This window comes from Alligator mississippiensis, chromosome 1, assembly GCF_030867095.1.
Source record: "Alligator mississippiensis isolate rAllMis1 chromosome 1, rAllMis1, whole genome shotgun sequence".
NCBI lineage: Eukaryota > Metazoa > Chordata > Crocodylia > Alligatoridae > Alligator > Alligator mississippiensis.
The window spans coordinates 322,047,719-322,065,744 of NC_081824.1; the positions used below are offsets into that span (position 1 = coordinate 322,047,719).

General features: G+C 42.4%; 1 long non-coding RNA gene across 2 annotated transcripts in view; it reads right to left on the reverse strand.

The window, feature by feature from the left end:
- Nucleotides 1–13,111, reverse strand: part of LOC109285015 (uncharacterized) — a 74,758-nt gene extending 61,647 nt beyond the window's left edge. For both annotated transcript variants that reach the window (XR_009459139.1, XR_002092695.2), the window contains exon 1: nt 12,706–13,111. This is a non-coding gene — a long non-coding RNA (uncharacterized LOC109285015). The remainder of the gene's footprint in view (nt 1–12,705) is intronic.
- Nucleotides 13,112–18,026: the final 4,915 nt, after the last annotated feature.

Genomic DNA, 18,026 nt, shown 5'->3' on the forward strand with positions numbered 1-18,026 from the left:
ATTTAAATAAACTATGCAGTAGTTGTGTACTAAAGCTGTATTCCACATTTAATGAATATGCAACAGAATGTTACTATAATTGATTTTCCCTGTCAGATTGTGATAAATGACTTTCTCAGAAGAACTGTAGGTTATAATCATGAATCGTGATATGCAAGCAGCCAGTAATTAAAAAGAAAACCTTAATGGAGTTGTCCCAGTTCTTCTTCTGCAACTTTGATATAACAATCAGGAATCTCTGAACATGTACTCTGAAGTTAGTTAAGAATTCTTCTCTCCCTTTCTGTCTCTCTTTTTTGTGAATTCCTTCAATAAAACCAGCTTGTAAATTTTTCAAATATCTTTCATATTAAGCAGGAACTATTCCAGCCCCAGGAAGAAAATAAAGTAATAGAACCAGTGGAAATATTTAGAATACCATATATTTTATGGGGAATAAAGGGAATAATTTTTCTCTAAAAATGTCATTATATCACGCTGCTGTTTTATTACTAGATGCTAGAAGATGATGGATAATCCCTGGTGGTACGCTTTCAGATGATTCTGGAATGGCTGGTACAAAATGAATGTGAAATATTTTCTGCCTCATACTTTTCTCTTCACAATCCTTGCAGTTGAAAACCCCTAGGGTACATCTCCTGCCCATCCTATATACATCATGTACTGCAATGTCTTTGTATCTGGAGAAATAATGAGAGGATAGGCACATTTGGGATCATGCAGAAAAAATGTACTGAATCCTCACTGTTCTCATGGCCTTTATGATATCTGACTGGTGCCCCTCTGCAGAAAATTGGGTTTCATAATTTACAGAGCTGACCTCTGTCATCATTCCACTTCTCTTCCCACCCTTCTCTACCCACTCTTTTATTCCTGACTCCAGATTTGCATTTATTTGGGTGCGGAGGGGAGACTTGTTCACTTTTTTTAACAAACCCACACACAGATGCACACACGCAACTCCTTTTCAAAAGCCTCAAGTAAAATCAGCCGTTGGCTCAGGTCAAGCTTTTGCTGACCTTGTATTTCCAAGAAAGACAATTCAATAGCCATAGGGAGCTGCTCTTAGTTGGAGCACACAAATCAATATGTTAAGTTTAAAGATCAACCAGATGTCAAAACACCCATCAACTCAGCTTCTCTAGGCAGTCTGTATTTGGTATTGATGCATTTGCAATTCCAACATCAGCCTGTTCTCTCACAGCTGAGGTGGTCAAAGTTAATATGAATGACATACTGAGTGCTCTCAGCATAGTCTAGAGAGACGAATGAGATTAATAGGGAAGTAAAATTATTGTTTTTGCAGCACCCATGGTTTTTTTTTAAATGTGAAGTGGGGTTAAAACAAAATAACCCACAACAATAAAATGGGAGGCATTACGTACTCTGTCTTGCAGTGATGATGAGATCCAAAACAGAGCCGTGTAATAAATCAAAGGATCTTGGAGCTCTGCTGCTCTGCCATTGTTCTGGATGCAGTCTCAAGAAATTTTCTCAAAAAGTCTCAAGAAACTTCCAGTTGAGATTACTGTTTAGAGTTATCCCTATTCAAACCCCCCCCCCCCCAACCCCATACACATCTCTGCACTTGCAGTTTCTAGCTTAGCTGGATAATGAAAGTGACACATTAAGAGCCAAAAAAATCTCTCTCTCACTATTGTTATCCCAACTGAGTGTCAGGAAGTCGTCTGGATATATTTTCATGAGACTTTCAGCCCAGTTTTTCAGGCTCCAGCCTGGCTAGTTTTGATGAGTTCAGAGCAGCACAATCCAAATCATCCTTGGAATCAAGCCTATATGAAATGTGTGCTTGTAGTTGGAGGAAGATTTTTCCCATCTCTTATATATGGGATAAATCTTCCTCCAACACACATTTCATGTAGGCTTGATTTCAAGAATGATTTGGATCAGTGGCTCTTTTATCCGACGCACTTTGCCCATGCTCATCATTGATTAGATAAAAGCCTCTTAGAGGCTGAGAGAGACAGGCCAGACACCTAACAAGAAGGTTGTGTTGGAGAAGAGTAATTGAGGGAAGGTGAAAGACAGAGGAAAAACCCATCATTTCGTTTCTTCCCTAAATGCCATCCATTTGAAAGGAGATGTATGAATGCAAAAGGGTAATCTGACTCCTTCTACCTAGAGCTGCTTCTGGTTAAGATAAATGTGGTTGTAACAGCAACTCAAGGTAAAAAAAAATCCGCTCCTGATATATATCTTTGGTTTCATTCTACAGTAGTAGAGGTGAGTGTTACAACGTAGGTCTCTTGAAATTTATGAGGAAATCAGGGTTTAAAAAAAAAATTATTTCTACATAACATATGTAAGAGAGGGATAAAAATCACAGGTCCTGGGAATTCATCATAGAGTAAGAATTTTTGTTCTTTGACTTTTCCTTCTTGACATAACATATCTCAAGATAAAGTGTTGTAGATGGAAGGACCTGGAATATTAAGAGGCTAGGTAGCTGAAGAGAGACAATGTGGTAACTGTATTGTAGTTGAATCAGGCTGAACTAAGGCTATGGCAACAGTGTAATAATTAGAAAAAGAGATGCTTCCCCCCCTCATTGCTATTTAACTCTATTCTATAGTCTCTGGCTGTCTTGACACATACTCCACCACTCTGATTCTGGTGGACATGTCACAAGCTGGAGATGCCAGATGCTGCCACTCATTTTACCAGAGAAGCTATCGTTCAGGCTAAGTAATACCCTGATATGTTTGTCATGCTTGATGAAAGATTTTAGAGTATTGTTCAGGCTGACAAACATTGTGAGCTTTTTATTAAAAAATTTATTTTTCAGACATGAGTGAGACGAAGAAAGGTAAATTGATTTTTTTCTGTAAAATATTCTCCAGAATAAAGAGATCAAATTGTGTGCATGTATACACTTACACACATCATGGAATGATGGCTGCTGTGAGAGAATAGATTAACCATATTGAGATTCCCAAATCTATGTATTCATTCAAACGTGCAGCATTATTTTCTCACAGTATTTAAAATATTTTGGGTGGGGGAAATGTAAAATAATTTTCTATATAAGGTTTTACAAGGGAAAGAAAGAGAAAAAAATAGCAAACGATCACACCTTGAAATAAATGGACTGTGTATGATGTGGCTCAAACAAGAGTACATTTCAGGATTAAAGATGAGTAAAAGAGATCTCAGGCTTCAAGATGCATTTCACAGCTACAGTAACAATTTCAAAAGAGTCTTATTATGCTTTTTAGGTTTTAATACAAAATCATCCAAATTTGATAAAGTCTTTGGTTGCAGACTCCAGAAGAATTCTAGTAATAGATCAGCTGTTCTGTGTCTCCTTGAAGAGGTTGCTTCGGGAGAGTTAAAAAGTCCGAGACTGTGGTCTGGCTAAACATAGCTACCTCAAATGGAAAAGCTTGACTGTAAGATAAGATTTCCTCTTGTAGTTACTGGAGGCCCATCACATCAGAATCACTTTTCTTAAGAGGCACAGGAGTATTGCTGTAAAAATTTATGAACTAGTGCTTCAGGAGTGAGTACAAAGGTATTTGCAGAAGCTACAGTAAAATTAGTCACCTTCTCAATCCATTTATCAAAGCAACAGATTCTATTCAACAGCAAGTGAATGAATGGTAAGTAATTAGCTTTGCTTCTTATCTATCTCTAGAGCATTTTAAAGCAATTAAAGGAATTAACATTTCATAAAACAAGCACTGTAAAGGTTCTTAGACTTTCCCAACTCTTGTTTTAATAGGTATTGTACTAGGGAACTGATATATTCAAGTTTGATGTTTTTTTTTTCTTTTATGCACCATGCTAATTCAAGCATATTTTATTTTGACTACTGATTTTTTTTCTGAGAGTAACATTCTCAGATCCTATCACATATTTACTCAAGTACAGTAACTCAGACGCAGATCCAGGATTTTACAAAGAGGGGTGAGAGAGCAGCAGCCGGTACTGCAGGAGTGGCCACAGTCTGTGCTTCCAGCTGCTTTCTCCCACAAAACTGCAGTCAGACTGTACCATGGGAGCAGCAGTCAGGGACTATTTTACACACTACTTTAAAAACTACTTTACAAACCCACAATAACTAATTCTTTTGCATTATTTTGAAGTATTGCATGGGCTTAAAAAGAATATAAAAAAAACTTTGACATGAAGCTGCTTCAAATCATCTACAAGTACCTTGGCCAAGGTCAAATAGCATATCAGCAGCAAAGTTTGGTATAGGGTGTACAGCTTAGTTCCCCGCCCCCTACACTAGCCACACTTCACTTATATAAATACACTGATTCTTTGGAATGCTTGGAAATAATAAAGCTGTAATTTGCACTGAAGATGGAAAAATGGTGGCTTTAAAATCAATTTAACAGCATATCAAACACATTCTCAAAAGCCAATACACAAATATAATTTGAAATTTTGCAGCCTGAAATGCTTTAGCTTAGAGCTTTATATGGCAATAGTAATTCACATTGGATTTCTATACTCTAGTTATTTTTTTTCTTCCTTTTTATTTAAAGTGTTTCTTTTAAAAGGTAAAGAGTTCTATTGACTTTTGTTTGCATCTTGTATAGTGCAGGTTCCCAGAATTTAATAAATCTGGGAACTTAAATGAGCCATGTCACAGAGCCTTAATACAACTATCATACAATTTATATTCAATAAACTGCAATCTCTTTCTTTTGAATAATGGATTAGTCAGATCTGCTTCACTCATAATATTGCTTTTTTGATGAAGCAATTATACATTAGCTCTTTTAAAATATCATGTTTTCAAAAAACAGATTATCCAGGTACATGCTGTAAAGTATTCAGTGTAATTGGTATAATTTATTCTCACTAGGAAAAAATGAACATCAGCCCTGAAAATGGGTGCACTTTTTATAATCCAAGAAGCTTAAACTAGCTTTAGCTCTGAATACAGGCAGTACATCTCTGAAGTATCCAGGAACTGCATGGCCAGACAGACATTAATAAAAGATTAAAATATCTTAGAACCATAGAATTGGTAAGGACCTCAAGGATTGCTCAATTCAGCCCCCTCACAAATACATAATGTGCTATTCCCAAACCATCCCAGAGAAACACTTATCCAGACTTTTCTTGCAAATAAAGGCAATTAATGCTGTCAGTGCTATCAAACTGTGAGAGCAGGCACTTTTAACCCCTCCAGCACAGCTAGCCTCACCATTCACTCTAGGCATCCTGCTTCCTACTGATATGGTTTTCCTCATTAGCCTCGGAATAACTGAGATTTCTTTTACTTGTATGACCGTGATAAATTGCTGCAGTAGTGCTTTAGGAAAAAAAGGGTCATATTATTTGTAGAAACACAATAATATGTTAAAACTGTCTCATAACGGTGACTTTAAACATTTTCACTGTGGATGCTTTGCTGATATATACCATAAGAACAGGAAGTGCCTTCTACTCCTCAACTAAGTCACAAAAACAGCTGTAGGAATGAACATGCCACATGTTGCCAGGAGGTTCAGTTTTATAAACTCTCTGATGTTACTTTTTCATTGTTTGAAATCAATATTTTGTGCTTTTTAAAAATGCAGTACTCAGCAGGTGCAGGAAATAGCGTGGGTACCTTTAGGGGTAAAATAATTTCCAATGTAGAAACAGGTGGAAATAATCTTTAATTCACATATGCATTAGTATGCAAGGATTCATGTTTGCTTTGAAGACAGTGTGGGATAATATCTGGCTTGAAAAGGAGGTATCTGGATAAAAGATAAACAATAGGCATGCAACATCTTACTTCTTTCATAGTCATAGAAAATGAGGGTTGGGAGGGACCTAAGGAGGTCATCTAGTCCAACCCCCTGCTCAAAGCAGGACCGTCCCCAACTAGATCATTCCAGCCAGGACTTTGTTGAGCAGGGCAGATTTGACTTGTATGCAGAGACATAGCTACTGTGCACAGTAATGATTTGCTCCAGGGGTGTAACAAGCAGAGTTGCTGTCTGGGGCAGACCCTGCGGGAGAGTGAGGGGAGGAGGGCATGTGGTTCCAAGAACAGGGGCCACAGGTTGCAAGGGAAATAGTTCCAAGAGGGGGAGGAGGAATGGGATCTGAGATTGGGGCCGGGGCGGAAACAGGTTCCAAGAGTGGTGGTGGGGGTCATGGGATCCAAGAGCAGAGGGGGCGGAAGAAAGGGATGCACAGGGTTTCTGGGGCGTGAGCAGCAGCCTTTCCCACATGGGGAACTTCTATACAGTCCTGGCTGAGCTGCTGCTGCCAATGCACATGTTCTACCCATCCTGGCTACTGCTCTTAAATCAACAGCAGCTAGGGACTGTTTTGGAGTTCCTGGCATGGGGCACGGACTCCACAGGGGTAGGAGAGAGAGATTCTAGTGCCCCACTGAACTTGACCCCTGGGGTAGGTGCCCCTCTTGTCCACTGCTAGTTATGTTACTCATTTGTCCACCAATATGCTTGGAGGCAATCAAATGAAAGTAAACAGAGTTGGAAAATACTTTTTCCAGTGTACCTATACACCATTTTTTTTGCCATATGGTCAAATCAGCCACAGGTTTTAACTGAAGGCCAAAGAAATTTAGCCATCTCACAAAATGTAATGCAACTCAATCTTATGGTCAGTAGAGAGGGGACTGAAACCATTCACCTGAACACCTCCAAACTTTGGGAAAGTTTACCAAAGGTCCAGACGTAAAAATGAGGATAACAGAAATAAAAACATAAATGCTGTGCAAATAAGCTATGCTAGGTAACAACAACAATAGTAATATAGAGCAGATATCTCTTTTTCTTGCTCCTATGATTTTGAAGTTGGGTCTTTGTGAGAACACAGCTCTGCTGTAATCAATTACTGCTACTAGGTTTCTTATTGTTTTTTGGATTTTTTTTTTACTTAACTAAGTCCAGATTGGAAAAGTAATGTTAAGGTATGAGTTTTGCTAGCCATGACTGCTGTTACAAAGATAAGAAGCTGTAGATGATTAATGGGGTAAATTCACAATGTCAAAACTGGCCTCAACATGGGACATTACAATTTGCAAGTGATAATAAATCACTTCCATTAATTCACAATCTTACCACAATTTTGTACAAGAGACAACTTTTATCCTACTTCTGTTGTAGCCTGGGTAGGTGATTTTGATATCAACATGGAATAATAAACCTTATTAACTGTCAATCAAACTGATACGGCAATGGAATAAAGGTCACAACCATCCATGTGCAGCTTTCACTTCATTTACATTGTTCATAACTACCTTTTCACTTACACACTAGCTACAAAATTGGTTACCCAACAGTTGGGGGAGAAGTCATGATAGGAAGACTTGTGTCAGATTCAATACATAGATATTTTAATTGTCTTCCTTTTATATCTACAGAAAAGCACTTTCCCCATCTGCTTAGCTACATTTTCAGAGACTGATATGTGACCTGCCTTGGTTCTGGAGTCTTTGCTGACTGCTGTTGCCCTTTCTCTGCTCCTTCAGGGTAAAAGCTGCTCCGCTGGGTTTAGTTGACAGAAGCAGGGTCATGAAGGCTGGCCCTAGATCAGTCTCAGCTGTTGCTCTCTTACTTGTGGCTGGACAACTGCTTTCATGTGCATATTTGAATGCAAGCAAGGATGTCATTTAGTTATTCAAGAAGTTTCAGGGAGCAAAACCAAGTAACACCATTTTGTTTTAGATGATCAATCATGCATCACAAATAGTGAAGAACAAATAGCTAAAGTAATTTTTTTTAAAGACAGGATGACAGCTGTTTGTCCAACCTATGTGGCTAAGTTCTGTGGATAATAGATATCCAATAAAAGCAGGATCAGATCATATGTGACTGATTCATGACAAGGGGACTAAATTCATCAGACAATCAATTTGTAATCAACTGTTCAATCAGCTTCTAATTGACATTTGGTACTTTGCTAAGAAGGCCTTGATCTTGTAAGGACTCATGGGAAACATCTACATGTGTAATTACAGTGCCTGAATAAACAGCAGAGCTTAGTGCTCCAGAATTAATTGCTCCTGGTGTGCTGTTTGAACATGTGCCCAGGAGCAATTAACTCTGGAGCAATAAGCTCTGTAGTTTATTCAGGTGCAGTATGTAGAGCCTGGGTGGAGCTGCCTGGGCTGGCAGGGGGTTAGCAGGCAGCCACCACACTGAAGCAGCCTTGTGCCCCATGACAGCTAGGTAGTATCTACACATACATGGCTGTCGAGTTTTTTACTCTACAGCCGGATAGTACTTCTAAATACAAGTACTACCCAGCTGCAGAGTAAAATAGTTTACTCCAGCCTAATAGGGGCTCATATGTAGATGCCAAGACATTTACTAAACAGCTGATTAGTCAACTGAGCAATAAACTTCTTGTGTAGATGCACCCATGTACATTTAAGTTTACCTATGTGAGTAGTTCCATAGAACTGTGTGTACATGAAATGAGAGGAGTGTGTGCATGACACTTTAAAGTAGGCTAAATGCTTTTGCACCACTTTAACGGTGTCAGTGTTTGCACACCGTGGCGGCATATTGTGCATTAATTCCAGCTGCTGTAGGATATTTGGTGGCATAATGCGCCTTAAATGACTTGGGGTACAGCAAACTAAAACTCCTTCGAGGAGTTTGTCCCTACAGCTGTGGAGTGAAGCACCAGGCTCCTTGCAGCTCCACAGCTCTGCAGGAAGCCCTGCAGGTAGCCTGACAGCAGCCTAGGAAAGCAGGATCTGCCCAAGAAAAGCAACAAAACTGATCTTTTTCTTTTTTTCCCCCCTGGAGCCTGCCTGAGCTGCACAGGGGCCTGGTGCTTCCATCCGCAGCTGTGGTGGCCCCTGGGACCACCCAAGCCGGGTGCCTGCGTATGGGTGCTGCCTGGGGACGGAGGCTGCAGCTGCCACGGAGGGAAGCACCAGCACCCCCCGCAGCCCAGGGACCACTCTGCCTACCGGCAGCTCGCCCTCCCCGACCCACCAGAGAGGCAGGTAAGTCAGAGGGGTGTGCACGACACAGGGGTTTAATCAGCCCTAAATTGAAGCAGTGTTTTTTAAAACACACCACTTCAATTTAGGGTCCCCATTTCATCTACATGCTAGGATGAACTTTGGAAGGTCCATACATTTGCCCCATGGCAGGATCAATCCAGTGATAAGAGATTTTACATCCTCCCTTGGGAATCTATTCCAGGTCTTAATCATTCTCCCCATTAGTATTTTTTTCCCCCAATGCCTATACTAAATCTACCTTGTTGAAATTTAAACCTTGACCTCATGTCCTGTCTCTTGTGGATCTGTAGAATGGTTTCTTAACTTTCTCTCTGCAGCAACATTTAATACATTGAAAGGCTCATCATGTTTTCCCTCTGTCTTGCTTTCTTTTGAATAAGCAAAGCCAAGTAGTATGGTATGTAAGCAACCTGTAGCTACTCACTTGTACAGAACTCCACAAGTACACTAAGATTTACAAGATGAGGGGCACCATTTCCTCATAAAAGAGCTGGCAAATTTGTAAGGTTATTAAACTGCTGGTGAAGTAGTCATCATAGGAAGATTTGTCAGATGCAATGTAATATTTCTGTAGATATTTTAATTGACTTCCTTTTATATCTACAGACAAACATCTTTTCCATCTGCTTAGTCAAATTTCAGAGACCAATGTGTGACTTGCCTTAATCTTTATTTTTTAAATCCTAATCTTTTTAATACTATGTGTTTTTTTGAAGGGTGACTTGTCCTTATTTTATGTATAGGATTGTCTGGTTCTGAAGAACATGTAAGCATTCCTCAGAATGAAGAATGATTATTTTATGTCCTACTGCATATCATTCCCAAATATATACACTGTATTTTCAAAACAGGCTTCCTCAGGCACAGTGATGCAATTTCACAGTTTTGGATTTCAGAATTCCAACCTCATTTTTCATAGGAACAGTTTCTTTCTTTTATGGCATGCTGCATATGGTAGCTATTATGGGAATCAGTACAAAGAAGCTGTATGCCCACACTCCAGAACAAAAGATAATTTGTTTGCATACGAAGTGTTTGATACTGTTAGACTTCGAGACTCAACAGCGTTATTTTAGACTTTGAGCCAGGAGAGTTCTAATTAGTCTTACCTTCTATTTTATAGTATCTTGAAAAACTGTTTTGGACTTTTGAATAAGCATGTCTATGAAAAGGACAGCTCCCTAGGGGCGTTGCATTTGTCCAGAGCTGAGCCTTATGTTTTAACTCATGTTAACTAATAACTCGCTTTGTTCCATTCATTCTCAAGAGTGGTATTCAAAATGGTTTTAACCAAAGACTGAGTTTTGGCAACTGCAGTAGAACCTTTGGCATTTCAAATGAACACAACTGAGACACGTGGTGTAAAGAAATGAAATATAATGAATTAGTAAACATGTGAACAACAGGAAAAAAAAATGATGATAAGAACCCAGTTCTCTCCATTCATTCATTTTGTCAAGTGTAACTTATAATAAAATTTTCCATTATGCAGGTAACTATTTTTTGCACATTCTGCAAAAGTATTGAAAAAAGGGCTCAGTATGGCCTTTCCTAGGCATCTGTTATTTAAACTTTACTGAGAGATCACAAAGCATGCAGATTAGCAACATGCATGATCAAGAACTTCCTAAAATCTTTGGCTGCTTGCTAAGCAGTTTGAAGGACAACATTGTGCTATACATTTTCTGATCCTACAGATATATTATACTTATATCTACACTTAAATACACCCCTGTCTTCCCCATGCCAGTGACAGTCCTCATGAAGAGAATTCTAATCACAGTTTTCTTCTACATCCCAGAAATAGAGTTATTCAAATGGAGAATATTTGGGCCTGTTACAGTGATCTGACATGTATTTTTTGGGCCTGCATGTATATTTCATAAAAGGCTGTTCTATTACAGCCTAGGGAACATTTTTATCAAACCTCTATAAAAGAATATGCAATACTTGATATGTTAACCATAGCTTCAAGAAAATTGTATCTTGGTATTGTGTTTCATGAAAAAATCCATACCACTGAGATGTGGCTCAGAGCCTGATTATTTCATTAGCATGATAGGCACACGCCTAATGTACTGTCTCCTGCAGTCCTGTGATGGCTTCAGAATCTAAGCTTGCATTAAAAATAAATGTTTTTAGTGTTCATGATAGCAAAGAAAAACTTGAAAATATACCCCCGCAGTGTGGCAGATTTCAGATTTAGCCATCTACTACTCAGGAGGGGTGTGCAAAGTGGACCCTATTCAATTTGGATTTGGATTCAGATTCGGCCCGAATCAGGGACAGTGATTCAATTCATTGATTTGGATCACTGTCCCTGATTCGATTCGGCCAAATCCAAATCTGAAGATTTGATGCTGGTTTGGAGAATCAATGATTTGGACATAGACACAACTTCAAAAGTTTTTTCTACATACATTGAGGTAGCAGTCACTGCTCGTGATCGCTATACTGCTGGGGTGCATGGACGTCCTACAAGAGTGTGGGCCCTCCACGTGCTTGGCGGTGAATCTGGAAGTGGACCAGAAGTACTTCTGCCTTAAAGTACTTCTGTGATCAGCTGTGGGGAGACCCCAGGTGCACCCCGAGACCCAGGAGGCACCAGTCAGTGAGCCAGGGAGCTGTGGGCAGGGGGGCCTGGTGTGCTCCCTGGTGGACCTGCAAGTGGACTGGAAGTGCTTTTGGTCCACTTCTGGGTCTGCTGCCAAGCATGCTGGGGAGCCCCCGCACTCCTGTGGGACACTCCATGTGCCCCAGCATCATAGCATTCACCTAGAGGTATGTAGAAAAAACATTTAAAGCTGTCTCTATGTCTGAATCTCCTAATCTTTCTGAATCTCTCTGAATTGATTTGGAGGGCTCCAATTCGATTCGGAGAGATTAAAGAGTCCTCTGATTTGATTCAGATTTGGAGATTCAGCAGCCGAATCAGCTGAATCTCCACCAAATCGAATTGGGGACCAAAGCTTAGCATAGCCCCACTACTCAGGGAGCCTGGAACAGCATCTCTGAGAAAAGGACTGCATCAGCTGCTCAAATATAATATGAACTCTATTTTGGGTATGGGATGAGATAGGGGAAGGTGCAGTGGACTGCTGACATATCCCAGCAGGCGATCCAGTATGTTAAGGGATCTATGTGCCATTAGACTTTTCTGATAATTATTTTTGCTACTCCAATGCAACATGAAGCACAATGCACATGAAGCATGATTAAGGCATGAGGCAGGGCCAAATAAAACATGCAAGAAACAGGTGATTTTGTGAACAGTGACTTTTAAAAAGTGAGCTGTATCTTGGGAAGTCCCTTCTCAAAAGACCCCCAAATTTGGAACCTTGCCCCTCCAAATTTCAAGACAATCTAACTCAGCACATGGATTTTAGAACAGCCATTCTTTTAAATAGTGTTGCTCAACCTTAATTGGAGCAGGTTGCCCTTCTGCTATACCACTCTGGAAAGATCATCAAATGCAAAGCAGACTCACAACATACAGCTTGAGAATTCTGTGGCAGAAATATTCAAACTATGATTTAGATCAATAAAAAGGAGGAACATCCATCAACCAGGTATTTAATGATACCACAATCTTTAAAAACAAGGGTCTAAAACTCCTTAACTCCATATAAATTTGCATCATGTGAAAGAGTCTATAAATCACAAAAAAATTATTTACCTCTATTTTTATCAGATTAAAGGCAAAACCTACAGTGGGTTTTACATACTTTTAGTCATTCAGCATTCCTCAGGCGGAGGGAAGTCCTGCTGCTCTGCGGAAGGAAGAGGTGGAGGTGGGTGGGTGGGTGGGAAGGGGGTTGGAGCAGCTTCTGCTGCTCCGTGGGGAGGAGGTGGAGGTGGGCAGAGGGGAGGGAGCTGCTGCTGCTGCCACTTCAGGAGGAGGCAGAGGTGGGTGGGCAGGTGGGTGAGGGAGGGAGCCATGACCACTGCCACCACCTCAAGTGGAGAGAAGCCCTGCTGTTGCATGGGAGAAGGCAGAGGTGGGCAGGCAGGAGGGGGAGAGGGAGCTGTGCTGCTGCTTCAGGCAGAGGGAAGCCCTGTTGCTCCGTGGAAGGAGGCAGAGGCATGTGGACAGGAGGGAGGGAGCTGCTGCCACTGCTCCCACCGCTTCCGTGGAGGCAGAGGTGGGCTGGGGGAGGGAGCCGCTGCTGCTGCCTCCTTGGGTGGAGGGAAGCCCCACTGCTCTGGGGGAAGAGGCAGAGGTGGGCAGAGGGGAGGGAGCCACCGCGCCAGATTCTGGCAGAGGAGGAGGTAGCAGCAGAGGGACTGTTTATGGCTGGCCCTGAAGGGTGAGCAGGGGCTCAGAGGGTGGGCGGCATGTAAAAACTCCCTGAAACACTCCATCATTCACGATGGGCAATTGGCTAGTATTTTGTAAAAACATCTACTCTATACCTTCTAATAAATGTTGTTGATTTATTTTGCATTCTCTATAGCCTTCTTATAATGAGATGCTTAAATATGGACAGTTTTTCAGATTTGTTTTCAGGTCTGGAATGACACATCCTACAGATTTCTCTATAACTAATTTGGAGTGGCATAGGCCTTTCTTGCTTTCATTTCTTGCCTAAATTCATTTCCAGTATCACTACTAATTCTTTTTTCTTTATTGCTTTACAAATACTTCCTTCCATAATTTGTATTTGGTTATTTCTTCATCAGAGCTATCAATTTATATTTCATTCAAGTGAAACTAATTTGTCATTCACCTGTAATTATTCACCTCTAATTAGTCATCTCACAAAATCACTTTGTATTTTTTTTCTAGCTACAGAGCTGTTTGCCCTTCTGAAATGTTTAGTGCCACTTGAAAATGTCACTATCTGATTATTAATGAAAATATTATATAAAGCAAAACCTAATGCAATTCTCTCTAGTACCTAAGTAAACAACTTTTCTGGGATTGATTCCCCACATTTACTATTACCAGTCCTTCATTTAAATTTCAGTTTGTGCAAGATTGCTCCTACCCAAACCAATTTGAATTCATTTTTAACATAATATTCATATGACACAATATTGAATACTTGACTCTAATTTAAGCATGGCATCCACTACCCTCCTTTTACCTGCTAATTTTATAAATTAATCAAGAAAGCAATCAAGGTGGTCTGACAAACTCTACCATTTATAGGGCCATGCTGCTGATAGCTCACCGTTTCATTACCCTGTGAACAGTTAGTGATTTCTTTTCCTCATGTATGTTCAATTAATTTACAAGAAGTGCATGTTAGAGGTGTCCCTGTCAGAAAGGATATCTAAGCTTTAGAGCACAGTTGTGTTGCAGGTTTCATGTGACCCACCAAGGGTTAATTTGTGGCCCCTTGGCTGCCACCCAGCCACTGCTCCTCTCATCACTCCAACTACAAGAGCAGTCAGTGTCTTCAGGCTCCCCGTTCTTTCTCTGGCTTCACTTCCTACCCCTGTCTTAGGGTTGGCACATCATAGGTGATGCACAGCCCATGGTGGCAGGGCAGCTCATGGCTCAGGAAGCTGATGCAGTTCAGTGCTGAAGAGCCTGTGGATGGGGAGCTCAGAGTGAGGTTGGGGTGCTTGCCTGGTATGCAGCCCAGGGAGGCCAGTTCCTCATGTTGGTGCTTCTGGTGTGGTGTGCAGATGCCTCCAGATGTTTAGAAGTTGGACATTCGTGCTTTTGAACCACTGCTTTCATTCAATATCTATAATAATCAAGGTTTGATTCATAGTATTGTTTATTGAACAGACTGTACAGTTGGTAGAGGTGATATACAGGCTTTTGCATACTAACATCTCTCCCGGGTGCAGCTGGTCAAATAAAAATATTACCAAATAACTACTGCTTCTTGCATATTCCCATGACCATTATGACTACAACACCACTATAACCTTACTACAATGCTTGTGAGAGTTGAGAGCATTTCACCAGTAACTATTCATCAACACCAAAATACATATAAATAAAAACTCTCTGCTTTGCTTTGCTTATGTGATCTCTACCATAGATCTTTGTTGGACAAGCAATATGCATGACATTAACTAAATATAGGCCGATTGTAGCAGGGCACCTTTGGAGCAGTCTATGGAGCAGTTGGCAGGTGTGCGTTGGCTTAATGAGGCAGTCACATGACTACAAGAGGGCTCTTGGATTGGAGGGTGGGACTGGGAAGCCTTAGTATAAACCCAGGCCTGCAGAGCTGAGCTGGTAGTTATATTTAGGGAGCCAGAGAGATAACATTGCCCAGTCAGAGAGCTACTGCTCCCAGAATAGCCTGGAGGTCAAGGGTAGGAACTATTGGGATGAAGGAGGTTCATGGTCCTGGGAAATAACCTAAAACTATACCTTGCTGGGGAGGATGGTGTGGTGGGGCTGCTTGTAGTGGTGTGGTCCCCAGGAAAGTCATACCAGCACTTCCGTAGTGAAAGGTGAGTGTGGGGTGCCGTATAGCCTCAACCCCCATGATTTGGTGGGTTATCTCATAGAGGGGACAGGTAAGAGATCCAGGCACATCATTGGACACCTGAGGCCCAAGGGGTGTAAGGTCTAGTAGCCCCAGTGAGGGTGTGTGTGAGAGTGAGTAGGGTTTGAATGGGGGGGCCTGAAGGACTGCATGCGGGCCACGCAGGGTAGGGTTTGTGTGGGGCCTGAAGGACTGCACATAGGCTGACTTAAGTAGAAAGTGAATGAGCCCAGTGAGGGCAGAACAATGGGCCCAGAAGGGGTCCAGAATAACTAGGTGGCACAGTGTGTCCTAAAAAGAGGGGCCTAAAAAGGTCAAGAGGGTGTAAGCAGTAAAATAATTTACCCAAAATTACCTTGACTGGTCCATGCTGGGGCTAGGACCAGACTGACTGAAGGACCAGAGTGCCCACTGTGAGGGATGGCTTGAGGCCTGGAGTCCTGACTCGCCTAGAGGCAAGGCTAGGGCCTGTGTGGCCAAAGGTCCGGAGGGGGCCATTGCTAAGAGGGGAAAAAGGCTTGGGGAGTTTTGCACTATTAAAGTAGTAGAGGTTGCTTATCTAAAGATGGCTGGTTTCTTCAAGTAAATTGAGTCTAACTGTCCTTGGGTAGATCTCGGATGGCCCTGGCTGAATGGCAGTCGCTCATAACTAGAGAGGATTGTCGCAGGGCACTAAGGTGCCTGCTCCTCTTAGAGCAGAGGTTGCCTGGGGAGAGAGCACAAAGAGTCAGATAAGAACCCAGGTGCAGGTTGCCATGACAACTGGTTAATGAGGGAATTGGCCGCACCTGCACCTGGTCAGCTGGCTGGAGGAGGCAGGACCCTAGGCACATATAAACCCCAGGGCTGGGACCAGGCAGTTGGTTCCCTACCAGCAGTCGAAGGGGAAGGAGCCTCCAGGAAGGAAGGGCCCAGAGATGTGGTAGCCAGCAGATATGCTACCCTTAGAACCAAGGGGGCACCAGGAGCCCATATCCTTGCCTACTAGGCACTGAGCCTCAGAGAGGGAGTTTTACTCTTTTCAAGGGGCAGAACATGACAGGAGTTTTGTGTTACGATACAACCCAGGGACTCATGGTGGTTGGCTGTTGTTTGTGTGCTGTCTGATAACACCAGTGGTTTGGGTGAGGCTATTTGGGGAAGGAGGAGGCCTCATTGGGGGGGCCACTGCAGTGTGGGGGCCCTGGCACCAGAGAGGGTGCAGCATTTGGGGGGCACAGTCCCTGGCACCAGAGGGGGTGTAGCATTTGCGGGGGGAACAGTCCCCGGAGCCAGAGAGGGCGCAGTGCCAAGGGCAGTGGCGAGCCCAGTGTGGACAAGGGGCCGAATAATAACAAAGCCTAGGCAGAAAAATGCCAGTGTCATCTGCAAGACTTGGGGCATGGTAAAAGGGTGGTTAGAGCCATGCATATGGCCCATAAGGCTGAGAGACTTGGGATCCATCCACAGTGAAGTGGGATGTCAAGGGGTCTAGAAACAACAGGGTTTTAGGATCTAGCCAGACTGTGTCCAAACCTAAAGCTCAAGGGCAGCCTCTCTATATTTATCATACCAACAAGATGTGGCGGGTGAGAGCAAGGGTGCTTGTAGGGCAAGACTGGCATGGTTAAGGACCTTAACATGACCACCTCTAGGCACCCCACCCTGCTACATGGATGGGGTGCCTAGAGGTGGATCAATAGATGTTCTTGGATGGAGATGACCAATTGGGGTGTATGTAGTGACAGCATTATTTGGAGATGGCATCTAGCTGGGCACTTGTGGAAGGACCCTGGAAAACTTGGTGTGTTTGCCTAGAGAAGGCTGAGAATGGATAGAATAGCAGAATGGTTTGCCACCTGACTTTTGGGAATTGGAAAGCTGCAAAGGGATCTACCTTGTGACTTCCTTGTGTTGGTAAGATGGGGATGGAGGAGGCTCTTGGAGAAGATAGGGAAAAGTGTTTGTCAGATTATATTTTTTCCATGCTATAGAGGTAGAACAAGAGAACTATGGATGGCTAGGGGGAAGGGAAGCAGCACAGGAGTTATCTACCAATTTCTTTGAACTAGGTCTGGAGAAGCTTGAGTGGTGGAGAGAATAAATGGATGATGGGATTTGAAGGATAATTTTGCATTGTCTGAGGTAACGACAAACTTCCCCTTTCAGGTGATTTCATAGACATTTGGGCTGGAAGGGACCACAGAGGATCATCGAGTCCAGCCCCCTGCCCAGGGGCAGGAAGTCAGCAGGGATCTTAGGATCCCAGCAAGATAAGCATCCAAATGTGCCTTGAAGGCGTTCAAAGTGGGTGTTTGAACCACCTCCGGCGGCAGTCTATTCCAAAGCTTGCGGGCTCGGACAGTGAAGAAGTTCTTTCTTATGTCCAGCCTGAATCGGTCGTGGCAGAGTTTGTGACTGTTCGACCTTGGGGCACTCTGGTGAACAGATGTTCCCCAAGATCCTGATGAGCATCCCTGATAAACTTATAGGTGGCCACCAGATCGCCCCTGAGCCTGCACTTTTCCAGCCTGAAGAGTCCCATGGCTTTCAGCCTCTCATCATAAGGTCTGTTTTCCTGACCTCTGATCATGTGCTTGGCTCTCCTTTGC